Source organism: Nicrophorus vespilloides, unplaced genomic scaffold, assembly GCF_001412225.1.
Source record: "Nicrophorus vespilloides isolate i.1.1-1 unplaced genomic scaffold, Nicve_v1.0, whole genome shotgun sequence".
Lineage (NCBI taxonomy): Eukaryota > Metazoa > Arthropoda > Insecta > Coleoptera > Silphidae > Nicrophorus > Nicrophorus vespilloides.
Window position 1 is genome coordinate 175140 of NW_017099969.1, and position 18939 is coordinate 194078.

General features: G+C 36.1%; 1 long non-coding RNA gene across 1 annotated transcript; it reads right to left on the reverse strand.

Annotated features, from left to right (window-relative positions):
- Positions 1-353: 353 nt before the first annotated feature.
- On the reverse strand, positions 354-18493 carry LOC108566371. Its single transcript, XR_001891205.1, has 3 exons — positions 17055-18493; positions 9564-9609; positions 354-458 (listed from the first exon to the last, which is right to left on the reverse strand). It is a non-coding gene; the product is annotated as an uncharacterized LOC108566371 (long non-coding RNA).
- Positions 18494-18939: the final 446 nt, after the last annotated feature.

The window sequence follows — 18939 nt, forward strand, 5'->3', positions numbered from 1 at the left end:
TACAAATTCAGTCTAATCTAAGATCATCTTCCGAAGATGAATGAATGAAAAATAGATAAATAACAAAAAGGCGATGGTCTCTGCAGATCTTCTCCTGGAGATGCCGTGTTTGGTCCGAGACTAGGAAAGTTAGCAGGATGTACAGTACTCCCAAAAGGTGTAATACTTACTATACAACCTACTACCTCACCCAGGCTAAACCAGATCGAAGTAAAGAGAGAGATAGAGAGACACACACACACACAAGAACAAACCTAGAATCAAAGAAGAAAAATAGAAGAGATTAGAACGGGGATCCGAACGGTGCACTCCGGGAAGACTTTTTTGACCAGCATGTACCATCACACACGAACTTGCGACGGAATAACACACAAGTTCGGATGTACGGGTACAAACGGGTTAAAAGACGGCCACCGGCCAAGTGGAAACAAAACTTCCAGAGGGAGCGCGCGAAAGACCTGAAACACAGAGATCAAGAGATCAGAGATGGATGGATTTGAACATGGAATGAATACACGTTTATAAAAAAAAAAAGAACATGCGGAGACAGCGATTACGCGATGCTTCTCATTGTTGGTCGCAACAATGAGGAACAACATCGATTCCCGGGGCTTGGCCCCCCGCCGGTCGGTGATGTAACCCAATTTCGCGATAAATTTCAATGTCGTCCATCGATAGGAACGAAATGGCAAGCAAGCGACAGAAAAGCAAATTTGAAATCGACTGAATGGAAGCGAGCGAGAGAATATCTGGGTTACACGAGCGTCGTCCGCAGATCCAAAAAAGTTTTGAATAATACGCGTTACGCAAAAACCGTCGACACGGCGCAAAGCCTAATTGAATTGCGCAAAAAAAAAAAAAACAAAAAATCGCAACGGAAGATACGAAACGCGATTGTTATAAAACAATTGCGCAAAACGAAAAAGTTGGCGAAAATATAATATGATTGTTCGACCTCGCCCGCTCTGATCATTCGCAATATTAATATTAAAAAAAACAACAAGTGTGGCACAAGAAATGTAGCAGAAAGAAAGCGCGTAAAACGAAAAGAGAATAGAAGGAAGTCTCACATTGAAATTCGCAATTTGGATGAGGCAACAACAACTGTCTGTTTGTATGTCTGTAGTCGGTTAGTTAGGTAATGAGTTGAAGGGAATTCGCGTAAAAAGCGTAAACGTGGCAACGTGCGGCGTCGCTCAACAAGTACCGGAGTGTCGGAGGTCTGCGTCGCGACGTCTCTGCCCGAACGAGCCTCAACTCAAAAACTGGTAGCCGAAGGTCCCTCGCGTTATTAAATGCCCATCTCTATCTCTCCGCCGTTCGCACAATACATATTATTTTATAATAAATCATGTGCATAAATAAACGAAAACATATAAATAAACATGTCGATTTTATTTATTGTTTTCATTTTCGCTCGAAAAGTGGAACAAAAGTGGAAACGTCGTCTTGACCTTTCGCGAATAACAGTCGAGAGTCGTCTCCTGTCATCTGACACATATCGCCTATTACATCCATCCAGCCCATTCGCACCGACAGCCTTGGCCAACATAACGTTATATAATCGCGTCGCTCGTCTATCTCTCGTCCAAATTGTTTCAATTCTAAATTGAAGTTGTAGTTGTTTTTCGCGATTACCGAAATGGTACCACCAAAAGCAATTTGCACGAAAGGAAATGCACGTACGTTCATTTAACCTTCCGGACATCTTCGATCCATTGCATCCTATTTGCACGGTAACTAAGGTCGGGAATTAACGCATGCGTTTTGCAACAATTTGCAGACGCGAAAGGACGTGTTATAACTCGGTTCGCAGATGCAACGAACACTTTTTATTATAACGAAAACGATAAGTCCAATAAACTATATACAATTAACGCACTTTGTCGATTTCAAGGACTTTGTTGCAAATTATATCTATATAGAAAAAAAGAAAACAACGCGATGGTCATCCTTGAAATGTTTGAAAATCCATTACGAAATACGCGTCAATGCCAAAATACGTTATTAAACTTATTACATATTCGATAACGTAATTTAGTCCAATTAAAAATAATATGTTTTAAATATACCTGGAAATATTTTAATTGCATAAAATTTATACATTCATTTGGCAATTAAATTATTTATTAATTAAATCAAAATATTGGTATAAATAAAATTTTAATTTCATTGAATTTAATTGATAATAAAATGTTTAAATGCTTACATATTTTAGTGATATTTGCACACGATAAATTTCTAAAGAGTGTTAATAACAAATATGAAAATTTTTAAATGTTCAAAACTTCTTATATTTTCTAAGGAATGAAAATTAAACTAGAATTATATATAAATAAAATATATAAAATTGAAAAATGTATCAAAAACATTCATATATCAATAAAGATTTGCAAATAGTACAAATTCCAATACAATTATATGTAATGCTATTAAAATCAATAATAAAACTGAAATACTTATTTTCTTTTATTAAAGACTTTTAAGTTTGTAAATTGAATTCACGAAACTTTCATTATAGGTATTGCATACTTGGATTATGATCAAAACGATGCGAAATAACTGTTATTATGGTACATCCGGAATGGCGTTTCCCCCCAATTAGATTTAATGAATATAATAGACAAAAGAATGATTGAAATACTAATAACAAGAATCGAGCAATGCATTTAAATGCTAACGACAGACAATATAAGAAATGGTGAGTTTGCTTATAAACGTCCGTTGCTGGTGAAAGCTATTAAATTTGTGCTTTTTCTTCTCTTCTCGAGTCCAATCACTTCCTTCGCATTTAAATGAAACATCGATAAAAGTAACTGCAGAATTAATGCTTGATTCATGCGGAGCGGTTAATTGATGCAATTAGTTGCCCGGAGGATTGTCAATATGCAAAAAAAAAATAATATTATTGGCAAGTCGGAATGTGTATAGGAGGATTCACCGTAAGGATGTCTGCAGTTCATTGCACCGGCGTTGCGATTGTTATCCTCCTTTTACTGCTTCTATTCATCATCATCATTCTTCCTTCTTCGTTCGAGGATAAGCGAATATCATTAATTATATTTGAAGGGATGTTTTTTTTATAAATTAAAGTAATATCGAAGACGTCTGGGTCTATTGATCGCTACGTCGGTGACATTTTCAAAATTATTTAATTGTTGGGTCGTGACGTATGGTGTTACGTGGTCCTGCGTGCGCTTGTTCCTAATTCTTCGTTCGTCCTTTTTTGTTGTTATTGTTGATGTTGTTGTCATCGTAGTTGGCGGTGTTTCGTAACGATCAGCTGATTTTGGGGGCGACGGCCGCTCCAGAGTTTTGGCAACGCGGCGCAATAACAGACGCGTCTGCGGCGGGGGTGGCGTCGCCGCCGCCGCCGCCGTCGTCTGGAGCGCGCGATGTGTTGCGTTCGGAAATCGATACGGTCGAGGATTTCCGGTTTCGGCTGCAGACTTCCTCCCGAAGCGTCGTCGTCTTTCTGGATGAGAAGGAGGAGGTGGAGAAGTGCGCCTTCTACCGAAGGTGCAGGACAATGGCAGCGGCATCCGCGCGAAGAAAAAGAAAAAGAAGGGTCGTTGCATGGAAACGAACGTACGGACGTCGTCGATGGGCAAATCGAATCGCGCTTTCGGAGGAGGCGCGTTGCAGCACGTTGTTGTTGGGTGAGGTCAACGACCCCGGTGCGCGGCTTTTGCTCTTGGGGTCGGTCGCTTGTCTCGTTGCCTTGGGATCGCGACGACCCCGCCAGGTCGTAACCGTAACCGCTCTCGCGCCTGCTCCTACTCACACACAATCGCTTTCACCTCGCTCCTTCTTCCTCCACCTCTTCAACCTCCTCCTCCTCCTCCTCCTTCACCACCGACGACTACAACAATATTCGCGTGCATTTTTTTTCTCTCCCTTTCTTCATCGTCGTTTTCTTTCTTACTGGTCTCTCCTCCCTGCTGCATATACCCATATACACGACCATCAGCAGCAGCAGAACACACTCTCAACTCAACCCATATGAGCGAGTGCGCGAATCGCATTACGTAATATTTACCTGTCCGACCAGACCAGATCCTTTTCTTCGCGTATTGAAATTTCTCTCGTGCACGACCCTGACGGCGGCCCTCTTAATTGTGCGTAACCCAAATTCCTCACCAACTCTCTTTTACCATTTACATACAGCACAATCCTTAATACTCATTACGTACGACCTCAATACTCTTAATACATCAATAATCGACTACCCATAAACATATTCATATTACGTATCTGGTCAAATAGCTTACAAACAATTGTACTAGATAATGTCAAAATTGAACTAATATATTTTAAATTTGAATATGTAACAATATGCGATTTCCAATAGTGTTTGCGGAGGAGGAAGATGAGGACTGGACCCAACGTAAATTAACGTGATTTAATAGCGAACGTCAAAGATTTTGGCTTTGGCGTTGACCTGACGCAACGCGCGCCGTAAACTAATCTAATCCAACAGCGTAATTCAAACGATGATCTGAAGTGATTCGTTTATGGAGACTACAAACTTATTTCCACCCTTATGCTGATGGTAGTTACTATCATTATTATTACATGTTCTAACGTTCGATCGATTTAAGCGTCGAAGGAGAGCTTGCACATAATTCCACCGTCTGCCGTCTTTATTCTATTTCTCGCTATAAAGAGAGAACAATCGTTAAATAGGTGCAATCTGTACTGTCTGGCGGAATGATTTAACACTGCGGCGGAATTTTCAATCACACATTGAAAAACGTTTTCAGGAAATGGATTATTTCAATTACGAATCTATTAAACGTGAAAGGAAATTATCCTGTCGTTGGAAACAATTTTGAAATAAATGATTTAAAATAAAGGTTTAAATATTAAAAGAATACAACAATTAATCCATCTATTAGTAAAGAGATCAAGTTATTTTGTATTCGTAAAAATGGTAAATTTACTGTTTGAAAGGAATTTTCAATCATACATTGAAAAACGTTTTCAGGAAATGGATTATTTCAATTTCGAATCTATTAAACCTGAAAGAAAATTATCCTGACTTTGGAAATAACATACAACAATTAATCCATCTATTAGTAAAGAGATCAAGTTATTTTGTATTAAAAAAACGTTTTATACATATATGTGAAATTTTCTTTATAAGGGACCCAAAGAGGTAAGTTTCAACATTTTCGTAAAAATTGAAAATTTACTGTTTGAAAGGAAGTTTTAATAATACATAAAAGTAAACTTAATATCTAAAGTAGTGTTCTTAACAAAAGGGCTATGTACCTTCGGGATGGATGTATCGTAAGTTTAATTGTGGACTGATCTGGTATGTGTGTGTTTACAGTGAGTTGGAGAGGAGAGATGAGCAAATCGAGGATTAGTGGAGATAATCTCCGGCTCGGAGAATTATCCGACGACTTCGCCGCCGCCCATGATAGCACTTTTCCATCTTTTCGTGGTGTGCAAAAGGTGATTGATTGATGAAAAAGATGGGATGGGCTGAGTCGTTGCGATGAGGAGGAGGTGAAGAAGGAGGCGGAGAAGAAGGCGAAAAGAAGGAGCAGGAGCAGCAGGGAACGAGAGAGAGCAGTCTCTCGGGTTGATTGACCGAATTAATGTTGCTGCCGTTGAAGCTCTCGGGACGGGGTTTACGCAACGGTGTAGGGACCCATCGCCGCCGCCTCTGATCCAAAACGGTGGCGGCGACGGAAGCCGCCGACCCTGGAAAGAGCTTCGGTGAACGCATGCATACATACACACACACACTCACTCACGCACCTCTTCTCTCCAGAGGGGTGGTGCGGGGGCAGACCGTGTCTCGGATCTTTCCAGAGGGGTGGCGAGGGGAGCCCCTGAACGCGAAGTAAACGAGCGCACGGCCAGTGCAGAGTGCAGGGTTGATAAACTCGCACAGATTCCAAGGGCGTTCGCGACCAGACGCGCCGTTGCCAATTCACATACACACACGCACACGTACGCACGCACATACACACACACACCCATCCTTACGAGGCCTCCTCACGTCCAAAGAGCCCAGAAGAGAACACAGGATTTCTTTGCACACACAAAATTCACCAAAGAAATATAATCCAAAACGAAGATAACTACCTAACAACTTTGTTACATCATCCAATTCAACGTAATAGTTCCATGAACTTGGGATTATTCAATAATATTTTCAGACTCATCGACAGTTCAAAATTTTAATACCGATCTCATCTGAAATACAATTTGGAAAACATACCAACTTCATTCAACTTATATTTACATCATTGATTTAGATTTTAATGCTATCCTAACTAGTCAGATGTGCTTACAGACAACTGATATTACATATTTCTTAGAAAAATATAAAGGACTATTTATTTTGAATAATTTCAAACTTCAAACTTTTGTCAAATAAATAATATTAAAATTTATAAATCGTAGTTGATTCATGCAGAAAATAATAATGGAAATAATGATACAATTTAAACTTAATACAGTTACAGAGGACATAGATAGAGACTGTGCGAATTATCTAATGATAAGAAACCACTTCATCAGAGCTGAAACACTTAAAACTCCGATATCGCAAAAAATATAAAATCATATACGCGACGATTGATCGATATGGAGCTTAATTAACTTAACCTTCCGTTTATCCATCAAATCAATACTCATTAAGACTACAAAGAAATAATCCAATTCTATTCCTTCAAATTATTTATGAAAAGTTACATTAAATCTAATTATAATGAATGTATACTTTCTCTGATAATTGTAAACGTCAAAATGCTTTTTTGTAACCATAGTGATAACGTTACTATGTACATGTTAGCTGAATATATTGTTGATTAGATGACAAATAATAAACTAATGATATGGAGGATGTGTAACCTTCGGAGAGATCAGCGACTTCAGATGTTTCAGCGAGGCGATGGCCTTCGGGTACTTGATAATTGAACAATAGATGATGCACTTCTTTAGATGATGGTTTCGTGTGCATGAAATTTGTGGGAAGCGCTGAAATATTGTTCGTCTAGTATGAAAACAATGGCAACAATTAAGAGCTACACGACCTTCAGACTTGATAATTGATACGAATAATATAATTTTTGTAAAACAAATAATTATAATGAAAGAGAGCTTAAATATCGTTTGATTAGCTGAAACGATTAATTGCTGCGACCTTCGGAGAGATCTCGTCTGCAAATGTTTTCAGCGAAGCGCCGACCTTCGGAGGTACTTGATAATTGAACAATAATACATGCACTTCTTTCTCTGTGTGTGCTTTTTATATACGTGCAGACGAACACATATACTTTGTTTGTGCTGAAATAATACTGTTGACCACACCGAATGGAATCGATTGAAAAGTGCTACGACCTTTTGCAGGCTTTCAGGCGTTTAAGCGGATGGACGCAAAAGTCCGTTTTGGCGTTGCATAAACATAAATTTAGGCTCTTGTCGAGGGAGGAGGAAGAGATGGCTGGAGAGAGGAAGCGCGGAGGAAAGTCGATGTATTTGAACTTCCGGTGGGATGCGCGGCTCGGTTTGCGCAAACAACGATCGCGTGGCGGGCGGCACATTTCGTCTCGCCGGGCGCGCACGTTGACTAGGTCGGAGACTTAATTTCATTACTGGGTCACAATAAATGGACTCTAAAAAACAAAATTTATTAGATAAGCAGCAACACATTTGCTCTATAAGATCGACAAATTATCATCAAAATTCCAAAGCGAATTGTTACTCAATGTTAGAGATGATGATGATGTATGTTGTATGAGATGATGAAGCTGGTAACCGTAACGTGCGTAAACCCCCCGAAAAGTAAAGTCGAGGCCAATCACACTGGTGACGCGCTCGCAGAGTATACGTATGTTGGAATATAGACGCAGAGAGAGAGATAGCGGTAAGCACGCTAGTGCTATGTGTTGCTACCCGCGAAACCCGTTTATATAAATACATATTAAAGTCGCGCGCGACTCTGTATATAAATAGAAAGTGTCTAGCGTTCACTAGTTAACTTAGGTTAGTGACGACCAGTACACAAGCAGATACACCCACCGCATTCATATAGCAAAGCAATAAAGGCGAAGAGTTTTTACACACTTCAATGAAACCCAAACCCATATATTTTTTCACAAATATTACATTTTCCAAATTCACAATAAGCTTCCTCTCAATTGCTGCAAAAAACAGTCAAACGATTTGAATGCATTGGCAGAAGCAACAGCAGACTTTCAGAGATATGTGTCTAAAAATACTGCATGCTACACATTATGGCTGAGCGTTTCATTAAACTTCAAATGCTCTTCGCCGTGTCTAAAGCGATTGAAATCGGCGCATAAATTTAGCCAACTTTGTCATCGTGACCAGTCTAAGTGCATTACATTCAATTATAACCGAACGCTAAAAATAACCATTCTCAACAAACGAGTATTTACATTATAAACTACAATTATTTTGACAATTTAATTGTATTTTCATATTTCTAAAGATTCCCGAATTTAGTAGAAATCTGGTATTTAAAGAGATTTAACTGAATCTATACCAATTTTCAAACTTAATAAGACTTGAAATATTGAATTTGGACCCACACGAGAAGGATGCTTGTCTCCAGGCAACCGAGAACGAGTTCTTAGATCAACTGTTGCTAAGATTCTCAACTGTCTTATACTTTTTAACAATTTATCACTTGAACTCAAATACTTTTTAACCTATCTTCAAAAATAATTACTTTAATTTAAATTTATATTACAAACAAAAAAAAATTAAGTGCTATAGTTAACCTAGATCTGGCAAAAATAGTTATATTATCTCGGAATTTCCTTGTTTGAAAGCACGTTCTTATCTTCTATTGTTTTCTTTTTTTTATAATCGTTTTAATTTGAAAACAATTGATTTGGATTTTTCCACAGCGGCATAATCGATTCATACCGATTACTAATAATTATTTGTCATCGCTATTTGCAAAGGTCATTTTTTGGATGCAAACGTACGTGCTTAAATTTTCCAAACAGATGCCGTTTCTTTAAAGGAATGAACTGCAAAAGAAACAGTTGAATCATTAGCAAACAGTCTCAATCATAAGTTTTTTTTTGTAATATATTTAGTAATTCAACATTATTTTGTAGATGTTCTTGTTTATATTAAGCAAAAAGTTATTGACAGTTGATAAATTCTAAATTATTTTTTGACAGTTATACTGAATCAAGTTGTTCATTTTCAATGACATAAGCATTACATAAGATAGTAACATTGAATAACTGCTATTTTGACATTTGACAGTTGTTGAATGGTCAAACTGTGTGGCGGTAAGATAAGATTGTGCTTCCGTTGAAACAGGAATTTGCACGTGAAAAGTTGACGAATCCTCTTCTGCTAGTATTAAGTTCACGACGGAGCGTGCGTATGCAATTACAAATAAAAAGGGGGATAGCATTCGGTTGTAACGAACAGGAAGAAGGATAAAAACAACGTTGTCGTCGTTGCTTCGCGTTTTAAAACCGTTTCACGATCCTCCTCAGATTTATAAACCAAACAAAAAAAAATCTTAGTCCAAATAAATAAGTAGTAACAGGCTTTACCTTCTTCTCATCCTTTATGTCGTCCTGGTACACACGCATCTTTCTTCTGAAACAAAAAAAAAAAGAAAATTTAATTTATTTTTACACAATTCCAATGCTTTAGAAAATTTGAAAATTATCTTACTTTCTTTTTGAAGATTTTATTCCAATTCAATAAAGTTAACATACAAAAAAAACTACTCTTTTTTCAAAATTAATACTTATAAATTAATTGTTAGAAATGATAATATTCCTAAAAGTTCTTCAGAAAAATCTGTAATTATTTGCTGAAATCAATAAAACCGGAAAACATAAAATACGTTTTTCCTGCGGTAATCAATGTAATTGCAGCATCGCTTTTCATTAAAATATATGTGTGTGTGTAATTACTATAATGCTGCTAGTAATATCTGCGCGGATTGAATGAAACATAATTACATGGAATTAAAATATTCAATGAAAAAAAAAATAGCTTTAATTTATTCACGAATCGATATTAGCTAATACCAGTAAAGGATTGTACAGATTTGTATCATTAAAGTGATTAAAAACGTTTAACAACAAGTTTCTTTCTTTCAACAATAATTTTGTTTTGTTTTTTTAAATGGATATTGTTAAATTATTGAGTAAATAAAATGTGCACTTTGCTGATAATTGCAAAGCCAATTACGCGTTTCCAAATGCAATTTGCATATACGCATGGACCCACGCACAGTTTCGCAATAATACAAGAAGCATTATTCTAAACAATGCGCCGCAATTAGAAACGTGCATTTCCATTTTTCTTCTTCTTCCAACAACCGGAAACGCGAATTATTCAACAATTCTTTTGCGCGAAGAAAGGAGAGAACCGTTACGTTTCTTATTGAATCTATTGCCTCGTCCTCTCCGCGACACGTGTTTCATTCTATATAGTTCTTAGAATGCGACGATAATACCAGAGATTCACCCAAAACCTAGCTTCTATATTGTTTGAGTTTCATAACAACGAATCTGTTAATTCAATAAAGTAACTGAAGCTTTGTAATTTGATGAAACTGTTGTTATTATTATTATATTTATATTTGAAATTGTTCTATCAATAATCATTGAAATGTGAGTAATAATTAAAGTGAGTAATAAATAAACAAAATATGTTTATTATTTGCGAAAACATCTCAATTGACTGTAACCTTAGCAATGCGATGTATCTAATTGCATGTAAATATTTGGTGTGTAGCAACAACAAAGATAGGTAAAAGATCAATGCTATTCCGTGTTGTGAAATTGGAGATCTCTTCATGTTAATTTTTGTGTGTGTGTGTGTGCGTATTCTGCAGTGAGTTTTTTTGATGGTTCTGTTTCGTCTGATGATGAAATTTGATCGAAATTGAGTTGTGTTTAATCAACTTGCGGACAATGTGGAAAACCTGTAATCGGATATTCCGATCCGAAAAGCAGAAGCCAGAAGCCTCTCCTCCACGGGCCTCTCTTCCATATACAAATTTAATTAATTAGTTGAGCTTATTTACCAATAAACAGTGAGTTCGTGATGTGTGTATATGCAGTTTTGTATTTGGACAAAAATAAAACAAGTCTGGCGGGTTTCCGGTTTGATTACCCTTTCGGGTAGGCGTCGTGTGTATACGCTTGCTTATCGCTCTCTCTGTCCACGATAACAAGAATTGCTTCGCATACACGATTTGCTAAATAAACATAATTCCCCTCGAATCTGACCAATCCATTTCTTAATTTCCATCACATGCACACATTACAACTATTTCAATCATCAATCTAGACTTGAAACATTGAGAATTTTACTCAATCTTAACTAAATAATGGTACTTGTCTTGAATATAAAGAAACTTTTCATTTCTTATAAAACATAATTGATATAACTATAAAGTTAACATCACAAAAGTTAGACTAAAAATGTTCTTAATTAAATACAAATTATTCATTAAAATACGTAATAACCAAGAGAATATGAACCAAATATGTTTCCAAAACTGTTAAACTTTTTCCAAGTTGTGAATAAGCAAACTTTAACTTAAATACAGAATTATAATCAAATATTTATAATAATTATTGGTTAATGTAAGATTTACTTTAATATTTGTTTAAATGAAGTCATTTCAATGAAACTTATGATTTAATATTATACAAATCAATATTTAACTTGCAGCAAGTAGTAAACTTTAACTTGAACATGGAATTCTTTGAAGTTGTTGTCAAATATTCGTAATACTTAATGTTAATATTGAAGCATTTTTAAGAAGAGATGAAAAATGTTCATTAAGAAACGAATATTAACTTTTAAATGACTTTTATTGAATTCATTCTGTACTAATAAATTAGTATCATTCATAATAGTCGAATTGAAGTATTTCTAATATCTAGTATCAATATTTAACTTGCAGCAAGTAGTAAACTTTAACTTGAACATGGAATTCTTTGAAGTTGTTGTCAAATATTCTTAATACTTAATGTTAATATTGAAGCATTTTTAAGAAGAGATGAAAAATGTTCATTAAGAAACGAATATTAACTTTTAAATGACTTTTATTGAATTCATTCTTTACTAACAAATTAGTATCATTCATAATAGTCGAATTGAAGTATTTCTAATATCTAGTAAACAAGCGAATATGCGAATTTTTTAATGAATTTTCTTGAGGCAACTGTAAAATTTGAAGTATTTATAATAAAAGATGAACTATTCTCAATATACTTTACAAACGAATATTAAATTTAACATTTGTAATGAAATTCATTCAGCGGCAAAAATATGATTGAAATATCAAATTGGATATAAAAAAAAATGGTGAAATTACTTCTTTGAAATTCGCAGACTCAATAATAAAATCTGCGGGGGAATATATATATATATAAGGGGAATATATATTGTATTAATAATAATGATAGGAGACGAAATGAAATATCCTGCTGCGCGTACGAAATCATCGGGGAGAACGCGATTTTCCGCCGTCCAAAATGGTGGAAACAATTCCGACGTTTCATTATGTTTTATTGCCGTTCGGCCGTACATAAAGCATGGATAAAATTGCATACGGCCAGTGCGATATTATATGTTTATAACGTGTCCTACATGTGTTTTGCGTTAAATTTATCGGTCGTTTCGTAAGGAAAGTTATTAGATTACGTCGTACGGGTCACGAACGTATAACATTATTGCAATGGAAGAACGAATTTTATAACTTTTTGTTTTAACAAGAATTGATGATATTTATCATAGACAATTTTATTTTTAAAAAAGGTTTTCGTAAAACCGAAAAGAAGAAAATGTGAGTTTATAGCTGATTCAATTGCGATGTGAAAGGTGCGGCCATTAATTAGAACATACTTTCTTGAGAGTGTATCGAAGAATCGCTAGAATATTCAAATTATTTTTCTCGGAGAAGTAATTTTTTTTTTCCTAAAACTGCTGCATTATTCATGCACGAATTACCCGTAAAAGTGCGTTCGCAATCAAATAGAAATTCAATTGGTTTTCCAATCGTCCAGTTATTAAGTCCTTAATTGCCTCCGCCTCGTCCCAAGAAAAAAATCAATATTGGTATATCGTTTTCTACACTTTAGAAAGTTTTGTTGCGAAGAAGTTAAACAATTTAAACTCCACTTTTCAGTCGCTAAATGTAAAAAAAGTTTTGATCCTTCAATCACAATCTGCTATTCCAGAACGATTATTTTCAGTTGTAACCAATTCCGAAATTATGACTGCTATATGGTCTTGTATCTTGTCGTAACAAGTATATAAATTGAATATTTTTGGACAAAGGCAGACAGAACTTGTATCTGCATTTAAATGGCCGCGTTTCGAGATGCGAATTTCTGGTTTGCATGAGGAAATCCTCTCTAAGACAACGATTTAATGTATATAAAAATTAAACGTTATAAACTGAGAATGCTTTATCTATCGCCAATGGTTCTGATAATAGAAATGTCGAGCTGGATTGGAACGCGTCTGAACAAGTCTCCAATTCCTGAGATGACTTTTAGTAAAGATGTCTGGGAGAGGGTTTGTTCAAGAGAATAGGTGGATCGGGCCGAGGAGTATTGATTCCGGCTTCATCTTCAAAACAAACCAAATAAAACGTATGACTTTAATTGAATTGCATCGAAGACGGCAGGAGAAGCCTCGAAGAATATTACGATATAAGTTGATGCGAAAAGTGGTGAAATTAATTAAATTTCGGTTTTCCATGAGCTTTGAAAGATGTGTATTGATTTTGTTTCTTTTTTTTTGTCGAAATGATGTGTAGGGAATTTCATTAGGCTTATTAATGGAGAACGCTGTGAGTCTTCGTCGATCGAAATTTTCGTCCATTTTTAATTGAAGACTAAATTTAGGTGAGATTGATTTATTTTGTATGTTAATAATTTGTTATTAAGAGATGTTGAAAGACGTACCTTGCTTGTTGGAAATGTGTGTTTGGATGTTAAAAATAATATGTATCCACACTCGGAGGTTGTAGGAGGAAATTTTGCGGAGAACTCAACTCAACGAAGCACTATGGCGTTTCAGAATCACGAAGATGAAGAGCACTTTCGTCGTGTGTGTATGTTTTGAACGATGTAGAAATAATATCCACTTATGTATGTGTTCACCACTGTTAACTTGGAGTGTGTTGTGTTGTTAGAGTCTACATTGGGAGTTAAAGACAATTTTCTGGATACACTCGGATAGCAGAAAGGTTGCATCAAGACTGCGTGAAGTGCAGTACCCACCCGGAGCGAGAGTCGCGAGCCGCGGAACGCGAGAAGAGGGTGGAGCCACCGGGGGTCACACCTCCACACCCCACACACGCCACTGGCCGTCGCATAGCAACGTTCCATCACCATGCTGCTCCTGCTGCTGCTGCAGGATGTGCATGCTTATTGTCAAGGTTACGTGGCCCGATCGGCGGGGCCCCGAAGAACCTCCACATCTACAACCAAAGCGGTGGAGGCAGCAGCAGCAACAGCTACTAACAAACGGCCAACGCATCAGAGACCCATCATCGTTAGGCACCATTTTTGTTTTTCTTCGCTTCGTTTGTCTTTCCCCTTTTCCTTTTTTTCTTTTTACACCGGATTGGTTTGCCATCGAAGGACCCCCCAAAATTCTTCTAATATCTCTATGACGCTCAATTGATCTTCCCTGATTGGTCTAGCCGCAGGCTTTAGGTGGAGACTTATGTCTCTCTAGGTTATGCCTAGGCAAAGGAAGAGCAAGATCATTGGTCGGGAAGTCGGAGCGAGGCGAACGTTAGAGGAGGAAGAAAGGAGGACTTTGTTGCTGTGCAGTGGTTATTTATAGCAGTCTGAATATCGTGTATATACACGTATGTGTGTGTGTATGTATACGAGACACGTCAGAGGAGTCGGAGCGTTGCACTCGAAAAGAAGATTCGAGAATGCAACGTCGCCTTTTTCTCTCCTTTCACCTTATCCAATATTGAACAAAGCCACTAGAAACATTAGCCCAAATATTTGAACCCTTCTCAACATCTAACATTTATGGAAAGCAAATGGATCAATAGATGGATAGTCTCATAATAATTCAAATCATTGATAGTCATAAAACATTAATCCAAAATCCTTCTTAAGAATTATATATTCAACATCACTAAAAATTGAACTCATTTTCATTAATAACATAATGTAATTATTGTTTTATGTGCATTTTACAACAACTTTGTGTAACTTAATTTGTAATAATCGAATTAGTAATAAAATCTATAATGTAACAATGTTTTGTCTTAATTTTTGCAAACTTATTCAACAAAGAATTAAAAATATTAAATACTTCTCATTTACTATACTCATGCGAAATCTATAAAAAAAAATCTAAATTTCATAATTAAATTGTCTAATTTTGTTTGTATAGATCATTATTTTATTGTATATGAAAAACAACTATCTAAAATTTGAATTTTGAATCAATCTAAACTATATTTGGGTTTAGAAAACCTTTTTTTCTGAGACATTCAATTTGTTACATGCAATTCATTTCGTGATGTACTAATGTTAAAAAAAAAGTTCGTCGTTTCATGTATTGGAATCTGCAATGCGAAGGAGTTATTACCGAAGAATCTGGTCAGACCACAAAGCGGGAAGGACAAACGAAGAGATGGTGGTGGTGTAATAGATTCAGAAGTCGTGAGCGATTTTTCCAGGCTCTACGGAGAGAGAGAGAGAAGAGAGTTCGACACCAAAAAGGGAGAAGAAAACCCGCGGCGACGTCGCGCGTTCCTCCTTTTTCGAAAACGGTAAAACGGTTTTAAACAATCCCGGTTGCCATGGCAACCGACGATCGTGCGACCGCAACTTGATGAGGTAATTTTGGAATGGCTTCGAGTCGTGGTGCAGAAGGAGCGAGTTGCAACGCGTGCATAGCAGAAGGAATGAGGATAGATAGATGCTGCTGCTGATGACTGGAAGAGGAGAGAACGACGAAATTGAAAGAGAGAGAGAGAGAGAGAGATGAAAGCAGTTAGAGAAAGAAAGAGATAGAAGAGTCATCATGCCATTGACTCCCTCTGTAACCCCCCACACATACCTTCTTATACTATACTTGCAGATTTATATTAAGCGATTTTCACACTTAACATTTAATTTTATTTCACACCCAAAAAAACGGGTCAACAAACTCCCCTTCCTTCCTTCTTTCAGCAGCAATATCGGAATAAAAGAAACGCAACGCAACAGCGAAACGAATGCGCTCAGAGTATAATAACACCCGAACTACCTTCCAAAAATAACGCCAAACAAATTCAATTCAAATTTGGTTATTCACCTGCTTCTGTTAAATTTAACATTCTATTTTCTACTAAAACATTTTCAACATTACCTTGAATTACCCTAAATTTATTTATCGAATAAATAAATGTGATAATTGCACGATCTTATTATTAAAGGTATTGCAATTCCTGTACATATTGAGAATAATGCTTCTGTTAAATTTAACAATTGGTTTAACTTTGAAATATACTCAATATCAAAATAAAGTAACATAAAGATTAATTAAAAAAAATGTAAATTTAATAAATTTTAAAATTGCACTTTGGAAAGTTTAGTGTCTATAGGATAAAACCATATAGAGTATATGCAATTAGTGTAAAATAGATATTGTATTTTGATTACTATTTATTATAGATAATAATGGTTTTTGACTATTCTTGTTGGATAATTTTATGAAATATTAATAGGAAATTACATAGTTGTTCTAATGTTGCTTTAAGAATGGTAATTATGTAATTATTATATTGTTAATAATTTGAAGCAAAAGATTCAGTTTACTGTGTATTATATTTCTTATATGTTTATGGTGCATGAATAATGAATTGCTTGAAATATATATATAAAATGTTGTCCATTAATGGATGTTTGCAACGTTTTGATAAGATTAGATAAGTGGTACTGTACCGTTTGAAGAGAAGAGTGCTTCGTATTGTTAAAATGGGAATGGTTCGGCGAACGTAATCAGTTGGTTTATCGAAATATGCGTACGTATTTATTATATATACTGACCTAGGTTTAATGAAACTGTATCGAAACTGCTGCACTGCACGTACAGGATGATGATGATGGTCGAGACCCGTTGGATGGATGGATGGCTGCGCTTTTGATATGCCGGCTCGGCTGTCGCACGGAAACTACTAGCAAAATGGAAAGCTCGAGCTCTGACGAAGAGGCAGAAGAAGCAAACCATTGGGGTTTTTTCGGAAAATAAAAATTCGAACGTGCACTTACATAAACACGCACACACACAAAGAGCACATGGGTTTCCCACGATGGGTGTGGTTATAGTGTGAAAAAGGGTCGGTCCCTAGTCCTCCTAGATAAAAATGTTCGCCCTACTCTACTGCTACTACTGTTGGTCCAACAAAGAACACAGAGAGAACCCGATCTCCCATGACCCAATTTGATGACAAAGGAAAAGGATGGACGTTCCTCTCTTTATTTATTTTTTTGGTTCGCTCGTTTCGAAGGACTTTCTTCTTCATCTCCTCCTCGTTACTCTTCTTTCTCCGCTCTTTCACTCTGCCATTTTTTTTTTCTTTTCCTTACACCTCTTTCTCTTTCCTTCTTTCTCGAGATGCATTCAGCATAGGCGGCATTGCACTCTGGCGTAATCGAATAACTGCAACCGTATGCACAAAACCAGTTTTTCGTGGACTCCTATTTTTCTCTTTCCCTCCTTTCTCCTCTTCATCATCTCTCTCTCTCACACTCTTTCATTCCTTCCTCTCATGGCGTGCAGATCTCTTTGTGCATTTATTACACGTTTCGCTTTAGTTTCTTTTCACGCTCTGCGAACCCACTGACTGGATGGACCAGAGGACACGCATGCTGCCTGCATGCATGCATTCAAGTACTTGCACAAAAATAATGCGGACCCACGTGCATAAGGCACGGTTTCCAACAGAGGAATTCATGGTAAAAATCTCAATTTTCAGCAGCTCTTACCGACCGAATAAGAGGGGAGACATGTTTATTGAAGAATTCGCGGACTTTTAAACTGCAATACCAGTTATCAATACATTTACTTTTTTTCCACATTTCACAACGCAACGAACTTGACCACATCCAGTTTTCGTTCCTCGCACAACATCAAACTAAATACTTCATAAGAATCCAACAAAACACTTTACTTTATCTTAATTGAAAAATAAACTAATTATTAGTGCAAATGAGCCACCTGTGGTACATATATTTCACAAATTCGTGAAAGCAAGTTTATATACGTATTTTTTTGTTTTGCTACATCATTGTTCACAGCAATGCTGTCCATATCAAATAACGCGTGTCTCGATCTTGGGTCGTGTCGTAAATATTGATGAGAGTCATGAAGAAGTTCACGGTTATGTTCAAAAACACTTGTCGAGATTTGCACCAATTTGTTAATACATTTCTCTATGATCGCACCAAATGCATCACAAAACCTCAATTTTGAATATAAAATTGAAAAATTAGAGAAAACACAGATAAAATAAAAATATAACTACAATACTTTGCGATTTGAATGTTAAGAAAAAGGAAATTTCTTCGTCTCGTTTATTTCAGATACATCAAAAAACACAACAAAATGGCTGTACTTTCTTAAGAGCGTACAAATTCCTTTTTTTTGGTACTGTACGAAATTATGCGTATTTTCTGATAATTGTAACATTTTTATAAGAATTTAAAGTAAAATTTATAATTTTTAACATTGTAAATTTGTAAAATGTACTAAAATTTCTTGATTATTTCATGTTCAATGGAAACGAAACAAACTAAAATTAGCATGAATTAATAATATTGCAATGCGAATTTGCAGTTACGAATATATATTTTGTACTGAAATGTTTCGATGATCTCGATTATGTTTGTTATTCTGCTTACCAAAACGAAGACGAAAATGCACAACAAAATG